General features: G+C 43.8%; 1 pseudogene; it reads left to right on the top strand.

The window, feature by feature from the left end:
- The first annotated feature begins 1,975 nt into the window (after window positions 1-1,975).
- On the top strand, window positions 1,976-16,407 carry LOC132476804 (ferritin heavy chain-like; annotated as a pseudogene).
- The last annotated feature ends 2,863 nt before the right edge of the window (window positions 16,408-19,270 follow it).

Genomic DNA, 19,270 nt, shown 5'->3' with positions numbered 1-19,270 from the left:
GATGTAAATGTGGGTCAGGGCAACATCTAACATGAAAGTCAGATGCAGGTAAAAATAGGCACCACACTTCTTAGCCGTTAGAATTTCCAGGAGTAATTGCTAGAATCTGCCAGAGACCTTGACTTCTATCCTTCCAATAAAGAGACGGAACATTAAAATTTCCTTTAAAAAGCCAGGACTGATGTGAATGGCAAACACTATTTGTGAAAACATTTCTAGATTCCTCATACTCCACTTTGATTTCTCTGTTAAAAGAATTGGATGTGGGTGGGGTTGGCCACAGCCCAGGTTCAGAACAAGTAGTTCCAAAAATCAACCCAAACTGTGGCAGTTCCTGACACTCAGTAGAGCATGGAATTATAATAGAAGCACACAAGTTCCTGGAAACCTCCGACAACTGCTTGTCTGGTGACAGGAGAGACGGGGAAAATGTCCTTGCCTTTGGCTCTGCTATTTAAACAAGTGAAATAGACTAAAAGTCATCCTCTTCCCCCTTCCCCCCCGACCCCAACTCCTTTTTAAACAATTATGGGTGGTAAGTTATTTGAGGTAGAACATCAAATTATTTAAATTACTTTAACATAAACAGTGGGTATCTCTGTATTCATTGATGGGCCAGTTGCACATCATTCCTTAATTCCTTCATTACATGGGTGTTGAGAGCCAACTATGTGCTGGTTCTGGAGATTCAGCAGTGAACAAGGTCCCTGCCCTCAGGAAGCTGACATTCTTCTAAGGAGGCAGTCGTTGAATGTGGTACTCAGATTGTGACAAGGAAACAGCTGACACAGTCACTGTGCTGTGGAGGTGGGTAGGACGATCTGTTGGATAGCACAGTCCCGCAGCAGCCCGAGCACCATGCTTCCCAGAGGACGAGTCACAGCCCCAGTCAACGGTCATGAACTTGGCGAGTTCGGGGGATGAGGCCAGTACAGCTGCAGCTGACGGAGGAGAGTGGAATAAGACAGCTTGCAGAGGCCGGCTGCAGCCAGAGCCACTGTTCACCTGTCCCTGTCTGTATTTGTCCGCCCATCCATTGATGTATATACCTTCCCATCAAAAGTCATGTGGGACAGCTTATAAACATACACCTAACAGGATGAGACAAATCAAGGAGAGAAGAGGGGGCAACTCGACAAAGAAAATAAAGCTGGAAGAAGATGAGCTGCAAAATGCACATCCTAACATCTGTATCCTTGTAAGCAGGGTCTACAGACTTAGTTCGGAGCTTCCTAGCAGCCAAAGCAAAGAGAGAAAAGGGATCAGTTAGATGATTCATGGGGTCCATGAGATCAAAGCAAACTATTTTCCTAAGAGAAATACTTCCCTCTGTCCTGGGAGTTGAGGAAACTTCTTCCTGGCATCTGTGATGTCTTGTCATGTCACTGTGGCTGAGGGGCACCTTGGATTCCCAGCATCTGCTTCCCTGGGTGGCTCTGGGTAGAACGGGCTGAAAGAGAGAGAAAGAGCTGCCTGACTTAGAAGGCGGGAGGGACCAGCAGCTTTTACTGTCTGCAGGTCGCGGAGTCCACACAGGAGAGGCAGACCCGAGGCTGCCGGCAGGTGCCCGCTGGCGCCCGCTCTCCTGCACGTCCGCCCCTTCTGCCCACACCTTGCCCTGAAGACAGGGGCGGCCTGGCCCCCCTCCGCTTCCGTGCATCTCCGCCAGCTCAGCTCCCCTCCACACCCACCTCTGGCAGCCCCCGCCCTGAGCCTGGTTCCCCACCTGTGTCCCCCTGTGCCAGAGCTTCAGGAGGGCTGGTGCTGACACCCCCCTAATATTCCACATCCTCCCAGGCTGGGGACCATCCAGGTCCTGTAATAACTCCCCTGGTTTCTCATCCTTATTGTGGCTCTGCTTCCTGATCAAAGCTTGAGTGAGATGGGCTCTTACAAGGAGATCGGATGGCAGGACGGAAGCCATCCCCACAGCACACGTGGTAGCCAGAAATCCTCTTGAAGGACACGAGCAAACATGGACCGGCCACCTGTCCTGCTATGGGGTCCTCCGTGAGGAGGGGAAGCCTGCTCCCACCCCCAGCCTGTCACTTACTCAGGAGCTGCCAGGGCCAGTTCAGACCCACTTGGCCACACGAGGCCACTGGGTGCTTGAAAAGTGGCTCCTGCAACCGGGGAACTCAATTTTAAATTGTAACAAATTAAAATAAAAAGTAAGAAACACTGGTAACTCGAGTCGGTTATTGGAAAACTTTTAAGTATGATTTGGAAGAATTTGAGTATGTGAGTCTATATTTTTTACTTTAAATTTTATGAAACCTAAATCCATATCTACTATCTCTGATGAAAATTTATAGTTCGAATTGAGAAAGGTTGTGACTGTAAAATATACACTGCATTTTAAAGACTCAGTGTGAACAAAAGACCATAAAACACTTCCTTAATAATTTTTTCTGTAAATCACATGTTGAGACAATAGTATTTTGAATTAAATAAAATATTTGAGTAAAATTTCATGCATTTCTCTTTACCTTTTTTAATGTGGCTACAAGAAGATGTAAAGTTTTGTATGTGGCTGGCGCGTTTCTATTGGGCAGGGCTACTCTGGAACTCAAGATAGCACCATGGATGAAATGACATTTATTTGTACGTCTCTCTATCAATGGTGGGACAGAACCTCCTGGCAATGTGGCGGAAATCGGTCTGACACTTTGACAAGGTCCTGAACTTGATTCTACTGGACTGTCCAGTTTGAGTCAGACACTGTCTTTACAAAATGGGGAATTTTTTTTGCTGAATCTATGACATGAACGGGAGACAAACATATAATAAACCAAGAAACACATTTCACAATGCAGGTAACAAAGGATGTCAATCTCACTTTTCTCCCAGGAGAAGTTTTCTTGGTGAATTTAAATCTCCACGTTCCTTGATATTTAGGAGAGTTTGTATTTAGGGCAGTTTCTGTACTTGGGTCTGAGATTGATCAGACCTCTTTGGGGAAATCTCAAAATTCTGGGTGTAAAAAGCCTCTCTTTGTTGAAAAGAAAAAGAGGCTCAAGACATTTTTATAAATGCTGATGTGAAGTAAGCACAAATTATATGCAAATGGATTCCTCTGGGCGTGTAATATTGACTCCGGAGTTAAAAAAGCTTTGTAATATCTCCCCTTTAATTGGTACTTGGGAGGGTCACATCGAGGTGCTTGTGAATAAGAGCACAGCTGGTAGGACTTCCCTGGTGGTGTAATGGTTAAGAATCTGCCTACCAATGGAGGGGACACGGGTTCGAGCCCTGGTCCGGGAAGATCCCACAAGCCTGCGCTCTAGAGCCCACGAGCCACAACTACTGAAGCCCGTGGGCCTAGAGGCTGTACTCCGCAACAAGAGAAGCCTCTGCAATGAGAAGCCTGCTCGCCACAACTAGAGAAAGTCAGCCCGCAGCAACGAAGACCCAACGCAGCCAAAAATAAATAAATAAATAAATTTGTTAAAAAATAAAAAAATAAAAAGAGCACAGCTGGTGTGAACTTCTAGAACTTTCTTCATCAATCAACAAAGATTCTTTTCTGTCCCATCAGGCCCAGGGCCCTCCCTGGGGGAGATTGGAGGAGTGAGGGGTGATGGTGGAGGGGTGGAGGGTGGAGTCCAGTCTTTGCTAGAGTTCCCAGTACTGTCCCTGGGGCAGGGATCCGTGGTGGGAAAAGCACTGCCCCTGTGGTCTAAGCAGATGCAAAATAAGTATAAGCCAAAGGGAAAATCTAGAGGAAAGACAATTATCACCTTTAGGAGTAGTCTAGGTGCTCCCTGACATCACCAGTCCTTCATCTGGCTTCCTTATGGTTCTTTTCTTTAAAAGAAAATGTGAATAAGAGCGAACGAGGGCTTGACCATCAGGGTTGCGGGAAGAGCCACTTATGATGAATGGCAGCTCTTTGCGGAAAGTGCTTTATGCTACAATTTTAAACTTTCTTCACTGAGGATTTCAAGCAAAAACCTACCTTTTATCTTTGTGCTTCAGCCTCTTTTCCTCCTCAATTCACCTGGCCCCTGGCGGGGGGTGGCGGTCGGTGGAGGTGGGCGGAGAGCAGAGGTCTGTCTGGGAAATGGATTATTATTCCTCCTACTAAAATGTTACTACGAGACCTGGTAAAGCTGGGTCAATTCTAGAGAAGTAAAATTGGTGTTAATCCTCGTCACTTGGAAGAGTTCTAGTAAAAACACACTGCGAATGATTGTACATCCCCCAGTCATGAATAAACAAGTCAGCTTAGCCAAGGACTTGTTTTTCTCCAGTCACCATGCTAATCTCAAGCTGTGACCTTTCCTCCTCCCTCCTGGTTGTAGGTAAATCTACCTAGGCAGGTACTGGGTAGCCTTAGGAGTTAGAGGCTGGACCGGCGGCTTGCCTGTCGGCTGGCTTTCAATGGTAGACATTTGAAGTTTTGCATTTTCTGTGCGGGCAGGGAGAACCATGGAGCTGTTCCATGGCCCTGCATCCTCCTGATTGCAGCAGTTTGCAGCTGTGCACACACCTCCTGTAACCTGAGGACAGTGTGTCTACTGGCATCCAGTGGTTTCCAAAATGAAGTGTGTGCAGTGAAGGCCTACAAAAGGGAAATGTGAGAGCTTCCCTTTCTATTTTTTTTTTTTTTTTTTTTTTTTCTGTACGCGGGTCTCTCACTGTTGTGGCCTCTCCTGTTGCGGAGCACAGGCTCTGGACACGCAGGCTCAGCGGCCATGGCTCACGGGCCCAGCCGCTCCGTGGCATGTGGGATCTTCCCGGACCAGGACACAAACCCGTGTCCCCTGCATCGGCAGGCGGACTCTCAACCACTGCGCCACCAGGGAAACCCTTCCCTTTCTATTTTTTATCTCACCTCCCTTTTATCTGTTTTTTGGCATAAGTTTTACAGCCTGACTAATGCAGTGGTAAAGGTTCACAGTCCCTTATCCTGGAGTCCAGCAGCTCCCAAAGCCACAAGTTATTTTTTAATTCAGTTGTCAGCTCAGCCTGAACGTGTGGATGTGTGGCTCTTTATAGCTTTTATTGAGCCCAATTCATGCGAGTCACCAGAATAATCATATGTTTCTGTGCAGAAGTCCTGAAGTTTCCTCACGGGGGACTGGGGGGTGCCCTTGATTTCCAAGGCATGTAACGTGATGTATGGCGTACGCACCCTATTAACTTGCTGAAATCGGAAAAATTCTGAAGCATGTTTGGTTTTGAGGATTTTGGCTGAGGGTTTGGGACCTGTAGCTGTATATTATATATTTATAAATGAATAATATACAGGGTTCAGGCTCCTGGTAAGTCTTGTGACCAAACAATCTTGGAGTCCAATACACAGGCCGGTGCCTCTGACATTGACCTCGCCTGGACGGGGCCTCCTGACTCACGGGGCAGGTCTTCAGGTGCCGTGTGTGGTGACTGCCGAGGCCCCACTGATCACTCACCTTGGGGTAAACACAGCAGGTAGAAGAACAGGTGTGGGGCAAACCAGAGACAGAAAGAATAAAATGTTCCCTCTACCTTGGTTAAGAAAATCCTCACAGCTTAGAGCCTGCCAAGACATTTCTTGGGATGGGAAACTCATGGCTGAATTCTAGAAATTAATATTTATTTTCTTGCCCTGTAAAATATTGCATTTGTCATAATAAAATTTAAGAAATTATTTTGTAAATAATGACTTTTTCACAACTGACGGAAGCAGTTATTCATATTTTAAATCCGAGAGAAAAAGAGAGAAATGTGGGCCTGAAAGTTACGATTTAAGTAGAGATTTCCAGTCTCCTAACTGTCATGGCGGAATGATGAAATCACAGTAACAAGAAAAATCAAATGATGGAAAACAGTCTGACAAGGGCAGCAGCATGCCCAAATGTTTTGTGTTAGCTTCCCTCAGCTTTCTCATAAGTTGTCACAATGTTTACTTTATACTCAGTGCCTTAAAAAATAAACTTCGTGCGTGGGACTTCCCTGGTGGCACAGTGGATAGGAATCCGCCTGCCAGTCCAGGGGACACGGGTTCGATCCCTGGTCTGGAAGATCCCACGTGCTGCGGAGCAACTAAGCCAGTGTGCCACAACTACTGAGCCCACGTGCTGCAACTACTGAAGCCCGGACGCCTAGAGCCCATGCTCTGCAACAAGAGAAGCCATCACAACGAAGCATAGCCCCTGCTCGCCACAAGTAGAAAAAGCCTGTGCCCAGCAACCAAGACCCAAAGCAGCCAATAAATAAATAACTTAATTAATTAAAAGGAAGAAATCTTAAAAAAATAAACTTGGTGCAATTCTGAAGGATTTTGCCAAGAAACTTTTGCATTTGCCGTCATGCCAAAGATGCAAGGGTATAGCATCCTTGGACATCTGTCATGGTGTTTGCCCCAGGGCAGGAGAATGGCCCGTGCAGTGTTTGCTCCTGGAGTTTTTTGGTCGACTCTGGGGACACCAAGTGTCACTCTGACTCCAGTAAGTAATGCCAGTGGTACGGGTAGATGGACCTGACAGGCCTGAGGACTAACAGCGTCTCCGGCGCCTTTCTCCAATGAAGGCTATCCATCAGCGCTTGGAATCTGCTGGAGCCGCAGAGGGTGACAAGGGAATAACATCCCTTTCTCTTCCATCGACGGGGATAATAACTCCTCACTCCCTGGGGACAGATTGTAAAAGCCAATAGCCAGGAGCTGTGAAGCAGGGAGGGTGGAAGAATTGAAAATTAAAGAGGGAGTGGAAATTTGGCGTAAGGCTTTAGTGAGATGGAAGAAACCATCAAACGTCAGGCTTTTAATTGCCTTGTTGTTGACATGAGCCTTTGCAAATGTTCATTTTGATTGCTTAATTATTTTAAGCAGATTATTAAGATCGTGTACATTTTATAAATGTGGGTTTACGCTTCATGTTTGTGTTTCAGTAGTGAATGTTCCAATAGGCTGAGACTTAATATCTGGGTATTTTTGAAGTCACTGTTGAAAAGTCTTTTTTGACAATGGATTTAAAAATATCGCCATGAAGAAAGATGCAGGAGCACATCAGACTGCTTAAAATGCTTAACCTGATGTCTTTATTTCCTGTTGCATATCTGCGTATTTATGGCAGTGGAATTTGACAGGGCTCCGTTTATGCATATCACATACAATATTTTTCAACGGCTAAGAATTTCTGTTTTCGAGTAACCTTCAAAATGACTTAAATGCCGTGGGGACGTTCATCTTCTTATGGCAACTGATGATGAACAGAAAGTTCTTAAGGTCTGTAGTTTTCACGAGAGCTTTGCGTTCACGGCACCACATGAATCAGTGAGTCTGGGGGCCCCAATGTTGCTTTGCCTTAAATGTAGCCCGAAGAAAGTTTTCACGTTTTAGAAAATCATGCCGTTGGCAAACAGATGCCTTTGAACGCCGCCTGCTTTATAGGAAATGCGCTTCCTTAGCTTTTCAACGAGGACTGGTGTTCAGTTAAATCTCCTGCGGACTCAGTTCACTGAAGGTGAGAGCAGTCCTCACTCGGGCTCAATGAGAGGAGACACGACAGTAAATTTTTCCGGCGGCGACAGGAGATCTTGTTATAGGAGTCAGAGCAGGGGTCAGGGCAGAGCCTGTTGATGACTGAGGAAAAGAGAAATAAATTCATTCTGCTTCAGGCACTTTGTCAAGTGCCAGTAGCTTACCATTGAGAACTAGTCACCCGTCCCAGTCTTACGGCCCTAGAGGTCACCCCTCGGATATAAATCACAGCCCCGCATGGGTGCAGCCACCCACTGCCACTCGGGGATGAAATAAAAAAGAGGAATGCGGCTTTCGAAGGGAAAGGGCTGCGAATACCCCACCACGTGTTGCTGTATTATGCGATCTGCGGTTCGATATTGATCTCCCGAATCAAGTCATTAAAATGTGCAGTTTTTGTTTATTGGAATGAAGCAATTAAATGGTTCAGTTATGCCAGACCTTACCTTTTCTGATGAAAACTATTGATTTGTTGCCACAGCTTTATAAGCGACAATGTTTTTGATTACTCTTGACAAACCTCCTTGGAGTGTTAATTAAAATGGTACCAGATGAGCAGGTGTGGGAGATCATTAGATCGGCCGGATCACACCGCCACACTTCATATTCTGCAGCCTTGCATAATGAATAGGGCACAAGAGGGGGGAAACAATATCTTCATCAGCAGAATTAGCATCTTCACTTTTTAAAAAACTAGGGGACATTACATTTTACGGTACAGATGCTTGGGAATCATTGGCTCACTCCTACCACTCCGTTGGATCAAAATTTGCTTTTCAGGTTTTGCTTTAATTTTTCCAACATCTAATGAGTTGCTGGTTTTGCTTCCGAGGTAGCAACTATTTAAACACATATTTATACAGATAACTGAGGAATCAAATAAGGCTCTTCCAGTGCTTATGCAGATGAAGTCATGAATATTAATTTGATTCCGCTTAACACATTCAAAATCCCCTCAGTAAAATATCTTCAATAGGATTCTAAGAAATATTTTACTACTTGTTTTGGGGACCTGCATGAAATATGACTATTTAGGACTACGCTCTTTTGAAGACTACATTCTGTTGATTTATAATCCCACTTTCTCTGTAGCTATTGTAAGAGTGTTGCATTTTAAAAATTAAAAATACTCAATGATAATTTATAAAATCAGAGGAAAATAATATTCATGTTTTTGAGAAACGAATGATCTTTACATTCGTGATATTTGTTACGAAACTTGATTTAATTATTACTTCATTAATATAGGCATTGAGGTGAACTTCTTCAGTTTTGCAGAACACACAGAATTTAAGTAAATGAAATTAGATTTAAAATCCTCTGTGATCTGGTGTCTGTGGATAGCAAGGCAGCTTGCATTTCTCAGATTCATGGGCCCTGAAAAGAACTTTGAGAGGTCATCTAATCCAATCCCCTGTTGCCAAAGTAGCTGTTCAAAAATGCACAATTTTTCATTAGTCTGGAATTTTAAAAAGGATTAATGAATTTATAAATGTATTATTTACAATGTTTTGATCATTTATATCTAACTGGAGCTAACAGTTAGACTTCGAAATGATAAGTTTTTTTTTAAACCTCAACTTCTCTTAGTAAAATGTTTTATAGTTTACGAAGTGTTTTTCCATTTACATTCCTTCATTTGATCAACAAGCAAGCTTTATACCTTAAAGAAAGGTTTTATAATTTTTAAAAATATACTTCTGGCTCAGTTTATTCAGCTGACTTAATAATATTTATAAGCTCTTATAATTTGAAGCTATGTTGTAGTTTCACAGCCTCTGTCACGAACAGCTTCTGGAAAGCATAAGGGAAACCCACACTGTTACTTGTGTTTTGTAGGTGAAGGGAAATAGGAAGTTCAGATAAAAGCTTCAGTATAGTCTGTTTAGTACTAAAATCGAACTCACTATTTCTAAGTCCCATAAATAGTCATTGTACTCTATCAACCACGTAAGCAAAATATTATAAATAAAAAACATAGAATAGTTTTGGCAGGATCTTAGAATTCTAGTGTTAGAATGCTTGCTTGTATTCTTCTGCATAAAAACTTAGTCATCTGAAACAAAGAAACCATCTATTTTGCTCATGTATTTTCATCTAGGGCTGGTTCATCTGATGGACCAGGGGCTGAGGCTCTACCTTCAAGGCGGCTCATTCAGATGGTTGGCAAATTGGTGCTGGTTGTCAGCTAGGAACTCAGCTAGGTCTGTGGGTCGGGAGCCTCCCCAGGTGGGCCTCCCCGAGGGTTACCTTCCAGCTCGATGGCCAGGTTCCAAGACCGAGTGTCCCAAGAGAACAAGACAAAGTACACGGCATTTAAAAACTCTAGCCTCAGAAGTCCCAGCATCACTTCTGCCATACTCTTGGTTGAAGCAGGCGTAAAGGTCTACTCAGGTTCGAGGAGAGGGGAGTATCAAGGTCAGGTTTCAGAAGAGCCTGTGGATTGAGAGATGCTGAAGCCATCTTTGGGTGACACAATTTGTCACAGAAACCATTTGTCCAATCCCTTTGCATAACACATATTATTTTGGGTGTGGTTTAACTTGAGAGAGGTAGAAGTGAATGGAAAATCAAACAAGATTCTAATAATTCAACTATAGTTATTCTTTAAACAACATACTTTAAGCTGTGTTTTGTTTCAGAGAGAAGGGCATAAAGACAGGTCATTCTTTTTAAATTTTTATTATTTTTAATTTTATTGAAGTAGCGTTGATTTACAATGTTGTGTTAATTTCGAGACAGGTCATTCCTAATGAGGTAATGAGTGTGAAAGCACTTTGAAATCTGTAATCTATAATGTAAGATTCAATGGGAAATAAAAACTGTGAATTAAAAAAAATCATAACAATTGTTTCGTCAATATCTACTTCACCATCCTTTGAAAATCAGTTAGGTTCTGATGAAAAGAAGCCACGCTGTTTCCAAAAATCCTAACTCTTTTGTCAGTTTTTCTTGTTTTGTATGTTGTTACATTAGAAACTCATTTGCTGTGGCAATCACGTTGAATGTTTGCTGACAGTCAATGACTGCACTGTAGCGTTATGTATCTGGAATCTTTAAGAGTTCTCTCATTTATTCAGTGAATACTTGTGCTTCTATCCTGTGCCAGCCACTGTTCTAGGCCCTTCGAAAATGATTCCCAGAGTGGTACTTTCAATGTACACAATAATGTACGTATAAATTTTATTTAATGGTTGTAACACATTTCTCTGTGCTCCTTTCTTCTGAACTACTGTGTAGGGTTTCTTTGTTTAATTTGTAATCGTGAAAAGAATTAGGAGATAAGGGCAATTTTTAGAAGCCCTTGGAAGGTTTATTTTGCTCTTGGTACATAGTTAATCCATAGTGTAACTTAGAATGTTTGATATAAATTATTCCAAAGAACATAGAGCTCTCTCTCAAAAAAATAACTTCTTTACCTGTTTATTAGTGTATTTTTTAAAAACGGTATTTTGTGTGTCCTTATTTGCCCATGTAACAATTTTACATGATCAAATTTTCAGTCCCGATTTTCTAATAATAATGATAATTTTTCAGCCTTTTGTTGGACTACATTACATTGTATTGTACATGACATCTTTACATGCACTGTCTCCTTAGTCCTCAGAAGGACTGTATGATGGTGCATTATACCCATTTCACAGATTAGTCTATCTGGTTCTCACCATTTCTTCTTTTCCTGCAGGCTTCTCCAGACTTATAGCGTGCCCCCCAAGATAAAGAAGGGCAGCACAGCAATTGTGGTCCTTGTAAGAACCACGTGTTGTCTGAATCATGCATCCAGGGTTACATAAATCATAGAATTCACTTAGGTGTAGAACTTCTGCCCCTTATTTCTACTGTCCATCGAGATTTGGCAATGCTCCAAACACAGGGGGGTATCAGCGTGTTTCCCACGTGAACAATCTGAGATCAAGTCATTACGTATCCATCATCTAGTTTCTCCGTCTTGTACAGTAAAATGAAATCCCACTTATTAAACCGTTTTTAAACTGACGTAGTAAAAAGAAAAAAAAAAAAAAAAAAAAAAGCAGAGCAGTGTTTCCATCTCGAGCACTCCCGGCTCCGGGGCCCACATCCCCCAGTTTCACACAGGCGGCAGCACCAGCAGTGGGCGCGACAGAAGGGGATGTGGAGCATCTCACAGATGTTCCAATAAGGCCAGCAGGCTGGGGAGTGAGTCGGGAAGACTTCTAAGCCCTTCCTTTGCTCTGCGGGTCTCCAGCTGTGCTTGTGTAAATTTTATGCTGGGTCACGAGCTTAGCTCTCCCGCTCTTTTTTGTCGTGGCGTTTCTCACTTGTGCAGCATCAGGGCCAAGAGGAGAAGCCGCTTCGGGTTAGAAGGGGCACCTACGTGCGCACAGTTGCACATCCCGTGCTGGCTGGTGCAGGCGGAATAGGCTGTGCTTTGAAGGGACGATCTCTCCTCTTTGGATCATCAGCGGCTTTGTGTTTATTGGCGAGGTTTCCTTGGTGGCGCTGTAATGGCTTGTTCCTCAGACGTACTGCATGTGAGACAAGCAGAGCCTGCATCCTTCCAGGGTCTCTTTATTCTTTCCTCCATATTGAAAATCGTTCCTGTCAGCCTGAGCTCTCCAAGCTGCCTGGAAGAACTTTGGCATAGTTTTCCTAACCTTTTGAACAGTAAAAGCAAACCTCTCCTTTGATTAAAAAAAGGCCGGAGGACTTTGGCACGGAGCCATGAAGGATGCAGGCGACTCGACTGCGATCTGACAGAATATTCCACAAAACCCTGAAAGTTCTCTCTCAGGGTCCCAGAGCGGGAGAGGCACTTTGCTTGTACTTAACATACATCAACTGTCACCCAGAGGCAGTCGGCGTTCAGCCGAACACAATGGAACATCCAGATGGTCTAAACAAAGCCGACAAATGTTCACTGCTATTAAAAGCTGTTTACATCAACTTCCAGGATGTCATGCAGTGAAGTTTATGTTGTGTCACCACCGAGGTGCTTAGCCCTGTCCGCAGCCAGGACCGGCCTTTTAAAAAGTCCTGTTGCTGGTGTCCCTGCACTCTAGCGGAGGGGAGTGGGACAGTAACGCAGGAGATGGAATAGTGGTAACTAGACCTTCCGCTGCAGACGTCCTAAGTGGCTTGGCCCCAATTCTGTTGTTTTTTGGCTGCGCTGCGAGGCTTGCGAGATCTCAGTTCCCCGACAAGGGATTGAGCCGGGGCTGTGGCAGTGAAAGCCCCGAGTCCTAACCACTAGGCAACCAGGGAACGCCCCCTAATTCTGTTTTACTGATCGTTGATTGCAGCCTCGGCCCTGGACCCGATGAACGCACAGCGGACCCTCGCCTCCAGTGGGTGGGCGTCAGGGGTGGACGGGTGGAGGCCCCGCTATCTGCCTCTGCAGACAGGGGTCTCCTCAGCCCCTCGCTGGGGATGTTTGCGCTGTGAAGGGTTTGTCCTCTTCCTCCGAGACGCTCCGCTATCAAGCCCTGTCTGCATGAGGGACGGACCTACATTCTTCTTCCCTCGACCTGTTCATGGCACCTCCCTTACAAATTCCATATGCACTGCCGATGTAGTTCAAGGTGTGTTGTACTGCTGTTCATAGCAATACCGCTGGGGAAGATGTCCAGCTAGTTTCTTGTTAAAGAAGAATCTGGAAGAACTGTCCCCACACTCAGATTTGTAATCAGTACCAATTCCTCTCATTGTAACATACTTGGAAAATGAGGAAATACGAAAAGCATATTGTATATTAATTTGCCCTGAAATTCAAACTATTACAAGAACAGAAAGACCCTCCACAGAATAATTTGAATAATTATTTTCTATATAAATAGATAATTTAAACCAATTTATATCATCTTTGGCTTAAATTTTATGCATTTAAAAAATAGGCATTCGGACTTCCCTGGTGGTCCAGCGGTTAAGACTCCACGCTCCCAATGCAGGGGGCCCGGGTTCAATCCCTGGTCAGGGAATTAGATCCTGAACGCCACAACTAAAGATCCCGCAAGCTGCAACGAAGATCCTGCGTGCCACAACTAAGACCCGGCGCAGCCAAATAAATAAACATTAAAAAAAATGGCATTAATTGTTGTGTCATTTCTAAGTTACCATGTTTCAAGTTTTCTGACGTAGTTTTTCAAGATGGGTGAGCTCATAAATGATTAAAGTAAAATGTTTAAGAAAATATGATTTGTTGGCCCATTTTCTCCAGAAACGACATTTAAGTTAAGATCAAGATGGGTATGGAACAATGTCATGTGATGTGATAGAGAACTGAATTTTACTGATGGTATGTAATGTCCTCAAAGCAAGATTGATGTGAGGCTGTTAGGGAAAGAGTAAGGACAGCTCCCCTCTATTGCTTGGGAACATTCTCATCTTCACAATTGTCCTGGAGAATCAGATCATTTCAATAGATTTGATAAGGAATAGGTTTTTGTTTGTTTGTTTTTTTTGCGGTATGCGGACCTCTCACTGTTGTGGCCCCTCCCGTTGCGGAGCACAGGCTCTGGATGCGCAGGCTCAGAGGCCATGGCTCGCGGGCCCAGCCTCTCTGCAGCATGTGGGATCCTCCCAGACCGGGGCACGAACCTGTGTCCCCTGCATCGGCAGGTGGTCTCTCAACCACTGCGCCACCAGGGAAGCCCCAGGAATAGGTTTTGATCTCCTATATTTTTATAGGTTATAGACCTTCTTTACATTATCACATGAAATTGAAAGCTTTAAGTTCCCAGGTTTAAGATGAAAGAAAAAGGTATTGTCCATAAAAATTTAATCTAGAACAGTATATTTCCTGTATGTCATGCTACTAAAACAGGAACATGGAGACCCTCCCTATAGGCTTTTAAGAGTTTGAAAATTTTCGCTGATGATCATTTTGTCAAATGTTATTTCAGGAAGGCAGCGTGGGAGCAGTGGACACGATATGAGCCTTTATAATTTGGATTAGGGAGATCATTTTATTGGCTCTTGGTATGTGTGGTATTTTTGTAGATGTCTCAGAGTGATTGGATTAAAAAAAATATGGATAGCACAAAAAAGAAAAAAAAAAAGAAAATGTAACAAAGCCAGAGCACGGGCTTGTGCCCACTTTGGGTGACCCACGCTGAGCTGCCTGTCCTTCCAAGCGTGGGCTGCTCCATTTCCTGTTTTCCACACCCAGGAGCCTGCTTCAGTGGCAGGCTTTTCCACACACCGCAGGAGATCGCTTCCTTAAAGTGGCTCATTATTTATCATTGAAGTAAGCCATCGGAATTTTGTTAAGTCCTGTTTGACTTAGCGCATGCAAAATGCATAATGTTAACTTATAACTGTTACCCAGAGTAATAAAAGTGACATTTTCAAAACAAACCTGATTAGGGAGTTTAGGAAACAGTGAAGATGGAGGTCAAGTTGATTCCCTTCCAAGCCTTTGGGTCTATAACCTGACATGAACAACAGTTAAAGCCTGTCTAGTTATTGGAAGAAGTTCTTTCATTTGTCTTGACTAACGTGGTCAAAATTTAGAAACCTCTTTAGCTCCAGCCAAATATCGAGTGAGCTGAAGTTCACCCTGTGTGGTCCTCATCCTATCTGCCTCTGTCTACCTGTCTGTATCAAGATTCTCCATCATTTTTTTTTTCATGGTAATAAAACTTTAAGTGAAAACAGCTATTTTATCCAAAAGCTTTACAACCATTGAGAGCACTTAAAACAGTCCATCACTCTTTCTTGTACCTTGAGAACAGAGACCATGTTTGATTCTGTGTATCTCCAGAGTCAAACAGTGACACATATTTGGAATACTGTATATAAATAGCTGTTGAATTAATGTTGAATTAATTCATTATAAATACCTAGATTGGTCTTATGTCTTCCACTATAACATCCTTAACTTCTAAGAAAATATTGACTTTTTAATATCGTATACATGTGTAATATCTTATACGTATTTACTTGAGACAATAAAGGGAGAAAAACAGTAGTTTTTTGTTTTGGTTTGTTTTGGTCTGCTTCTCCACTAGAATACAAACCTCATGGGAACAGACTTTGTCTCTCTTTTTTACTAATATATGCCCAAATCCCATACCAGTGCCTGGGCCATATTAAGTAATCAATAAATATTTATTGAATGAATGAATGAAAGATAATTTGAGATCAATGGTATTTCCTACCACTGTGGCTCATTCCATACAACATAATTGAGGGGTTAAAAAAAATGCTTGCTGAGTGGCAGTGAAAGGACAAATGAAGCTGGAGGGGATAAATACACCCCCACAGTTAAGTTATTTGCTCTAAGAATGCATCTAAGCCTTTTGTTTTCTGACAAAGAAAAGAGAAGTCTGCACTTACCCAAGAGGAAGGAAATGGGTAAATAACCTGAAAGGGGCTCCGTCCGAGGCAGCTACCACAGGCCCCGTGGCTTCGCCTTCACCTTGGCCTTCACGCCCGCCACGCTAAGCATGCCGCCCTCGCAGGTGCGAGGCCGCCGTCAACAGCCATTTCACCCTGGAGCTCCACGCCTCTTTCGTGTGCCTGGCTGCGGCCTTTTACCTCGACCGCCACGACGTGACCTTGAAGCACTTCAGCCGGTTCTTCCTGCGCCGCTCCCACGAGCACAGCGGGCGGGCCCAGGGCCTGAAGCGCCTGCAGAACCAGCGCGGGGGCCGCCTCAACTTCCAAGACATCAGGAAGCCAGTCAGTGACAAGTGGAAGAGCGGCCTCAAGGCCATGAAGTGCGCCTTGTTCCTGGAGAAGCAAGTGACCCGGAGCCTGCTCCACTGCACCAGCTGGCCACCGACAAGTGCGACCCCCACCTGCGCCACTTCCTGGCAACTCACTACCTCAGCCAGTAGGTGGCGTTCATCAGAGAGCTGGAGGGTCATGTCACCACCCTGAGCACGATGGGGGACCAGGACGTCGACCTGGCAGGGTACCTCTTTGACAAGCTCACCCTGGGCGACAGCGACAAGAAGAACTGAGCCTGGACTGGACCTCCCCAGAGCCACGGGGAGACCAGAGCCCTGGTCACCGTGCCTGCCATGCAGACAGCAATAGTGCCCTTGCAGAAGAAGTTCACTTACGTTTTGGTTTTGTTTTTGTTTTTGTTTTTGCAACAAGTGCAGGACTCTTTTCCTGGACTTTATCACTTAAGTTTTGTTCTTCCAGTTTTTCCGTTTCTTCCAATAAAGTTATTGGTTCATAAATAAATAAAGGTCTCCGGTTGATTCATGTGGGCAAATCTCTCATTTTTAAGTTTTAAAACAGGTATCCAGGAGTTTCTGAACACAGCCATACCACAACCATATGCAGCTCAGGATCTCCACAGTGGGAGGGAGAAAGTGTTCCATGGGGCCCTGCACTGCTTCTTGTTTCAAACGGATTTTCTCTGGCTCTTCCTGAACACGTTCTGAGGAATCATCAGCCTCTTCGACTTCTGAGGAGGAAGGACTCTCTACTGTCACAGTCACAGGAAATTCTGATGGACCTGAGTGTACAGCATTTATGAGCTTTACACAACTGGAAGGTCACATCTTTATTTCTTATCTCAGGAACACGACTTTTGTAAACTCTTTTCCTGTCACAACCTGTCTCGACAAGCCGTGGCTGGAAGAAGCTCTGGATACAGATAAGGGGCAGCGGGCGCTGAGGAGCGGCGCCCAGTGCACCCCGTGGAGGCGGTCGGCCTTAAGTCCAGCAGGCCCTCCTGTAGGGAAGCGCGCACGGAGGGCAGAGGCACCAAGTCCTGCAGCGCGCACAGGTCCTCAGAGCGCGGAAAGATGTCGGCCGCGCTGTCCCGGCGCAGCTTCAACAAGTGATCATGGCCCGAGCGCGGCCTCGGGGACGCTGGCTGCGGACACGATGCCCACACCCGCCTGGGGCCCCGGCTCGCCTCCCGGCCCCTCGGGCGCCCATCGCCCGGCGGCTGCGGCCCCGCAGCGTGCACAGGACCGGCGTCGCAGCCAGAAGACATAGGGCCACGGGCCCCAGCTACGCCAACCCCGCCATGCCGCGCTCTGGAGACCCCGCGTGGCCTGGTGTTGGCGCAGGTATCCTCCATCATTTTTGCCTCTCTCTTAGCAACACTTGGAGAGATTAAGACAACCTAGTTTACACTCAAGTATAAATGACAGTTTGCTGAGTAGTCGACCTTTTCTAGGGCTCTTTGTACTTTAAAATAAGATACAATTCTAAGCTAAGAAAATAAAAATTTGAAATTTTAGGCTTCAGTTAACTTGGTAGGAGGGGTATTTTGGGTGCATGACGAGACTTCTCAGCACCCCTGTAATCATATCAACTAAAAATTTGTTTCTTTAAACCCAGATCTATGCTGTACTCTCTTGTATTTATTAGATGGTGTAGTATGCTTTTTAAAAAAAATTTCAATTCACGTACAGTCCAAGTTTACTCTTATGTAGTGAGAAGTTACACACTTGAGATGTCTATGTTTCCCCCCCACCCAAAATCATCTGATGACCTTATTTCTTAATTTTCTCTCAACAGAAAGGAAACCTTGTTTTCGTTTCCTTATTTCTCCTAAAATATACCATCCTTTCAAACATTTTTGAATTCCATAAAATCATTTTTAAGAATGTTACATTCTTTTAAAAATTTTATTGACTTTTTAAAAAGTACCTATTTTTAAACAAAAACTTAAGTGCTGTCCCAGCTTCCAGTTTTCCCCTGTTCACCTACCCCTGTAAGTTGGCCATAGGTATCCTGGGCATCAAATGTCACTCAAGTATTTGGGGGATGAAAGTATAAAATGTGTAAAATAAATGGTGATAGGCTTTTATCAAAAAGCTGATAAAATGAACATTCTGATTGAAGATTGTTGCTTTGATTCTATAACATTTGCAATATTTATTTGTAGCTTCTGCCTTAATTATTACACTAAGAGGAATATTTTTGCTTTGTAGTAATTGATGGGGAAATGTTTCAACACAATGCACTCTGATTTATAAAAGAGCACAAGATTAAAGTTGGAAAGATTGGATTAATCTGACACTAGGTTTCCCGATAACATATCTGATATATGGTGTGATACCAGTAAACATGCAGTAAAAAGTCAAGGGATTTTATCCCAGTATAATTTCAAAAGAAATACCAAAGACTTAGTGGCTTTGCAAAGAATTAAAAATACAGCAATTATTTATCTGATTAAGGCTGAAATACATCCAGGTCTAGATATAAGATTCTACGGGATTGAAAAGCTTGTAGCTGGAATATTATTGCACGTGGTTGTTGATTTTACTGGGCCTTGGGAATGTAGTTAATAATCAAGGTCTTGTGCTCTGTAAGGAGTCTTTTTGTTCTAACATAGTATGATTTGGCTACTTTCTCAAATTACTTCCCCCTCATTTTTAGATACACACAGTCTTTTCCCAAATGTCCTTTTTCTACCATGGTTTCCTATTATCAACAGCTTGGAATGGTTTATATTTAGAGTACTGGACAATATTGCTTACCTACGCTCCCCCTTTTTTTTTTTCTTAAAGAAAATTTTCATGAACTGTCTTATTTCTGTGTTATATAGCTAATTGATTAAAAGGCAGCAAAAATTCAGCATCTCAGCAAGTGCTCCACAATCAGCCATATTTATAAACATAGCTTCATAAAAATAGGCCATGATATTCTGTTGGCCGTACAATGACTAAACACTTACATCCTTGGAGAATCGCGCTCATGTTCGGTGATGCATCAGCACACGTTTTATCTATCACCAAAAGAGCATCCCACTTAAAGCTTTTCCCCATGGTAATCAAGGTTAAAGTCAGAGAAAAATTATATTCCCTCCAGAGACTACATCAAGATAGTTGAATAGTTTTAGAAGACTAGCCTACT

This window comes from Mesoplodon densirostris, chromosome 2, assembly GCF_025265405.1.
Source record: "Mesoplodon densirostris isolate mMesDen1 chromosome 2, mMesDen1 primary haplotype, whole genome shotgun sequence".
Taxonomy (NCBI): Eukaryota; Metazoa; Chordata; class Mammalia; order Artiodactyla; family Ziphiidae; genus Mesoplodon; species Mesoplodon densirostris.
The sequence above is the reverse complement of the archived record's forward strand: the minus strand, read 5'-3'. Positions and strand labels throughout refer to the sequence as shown.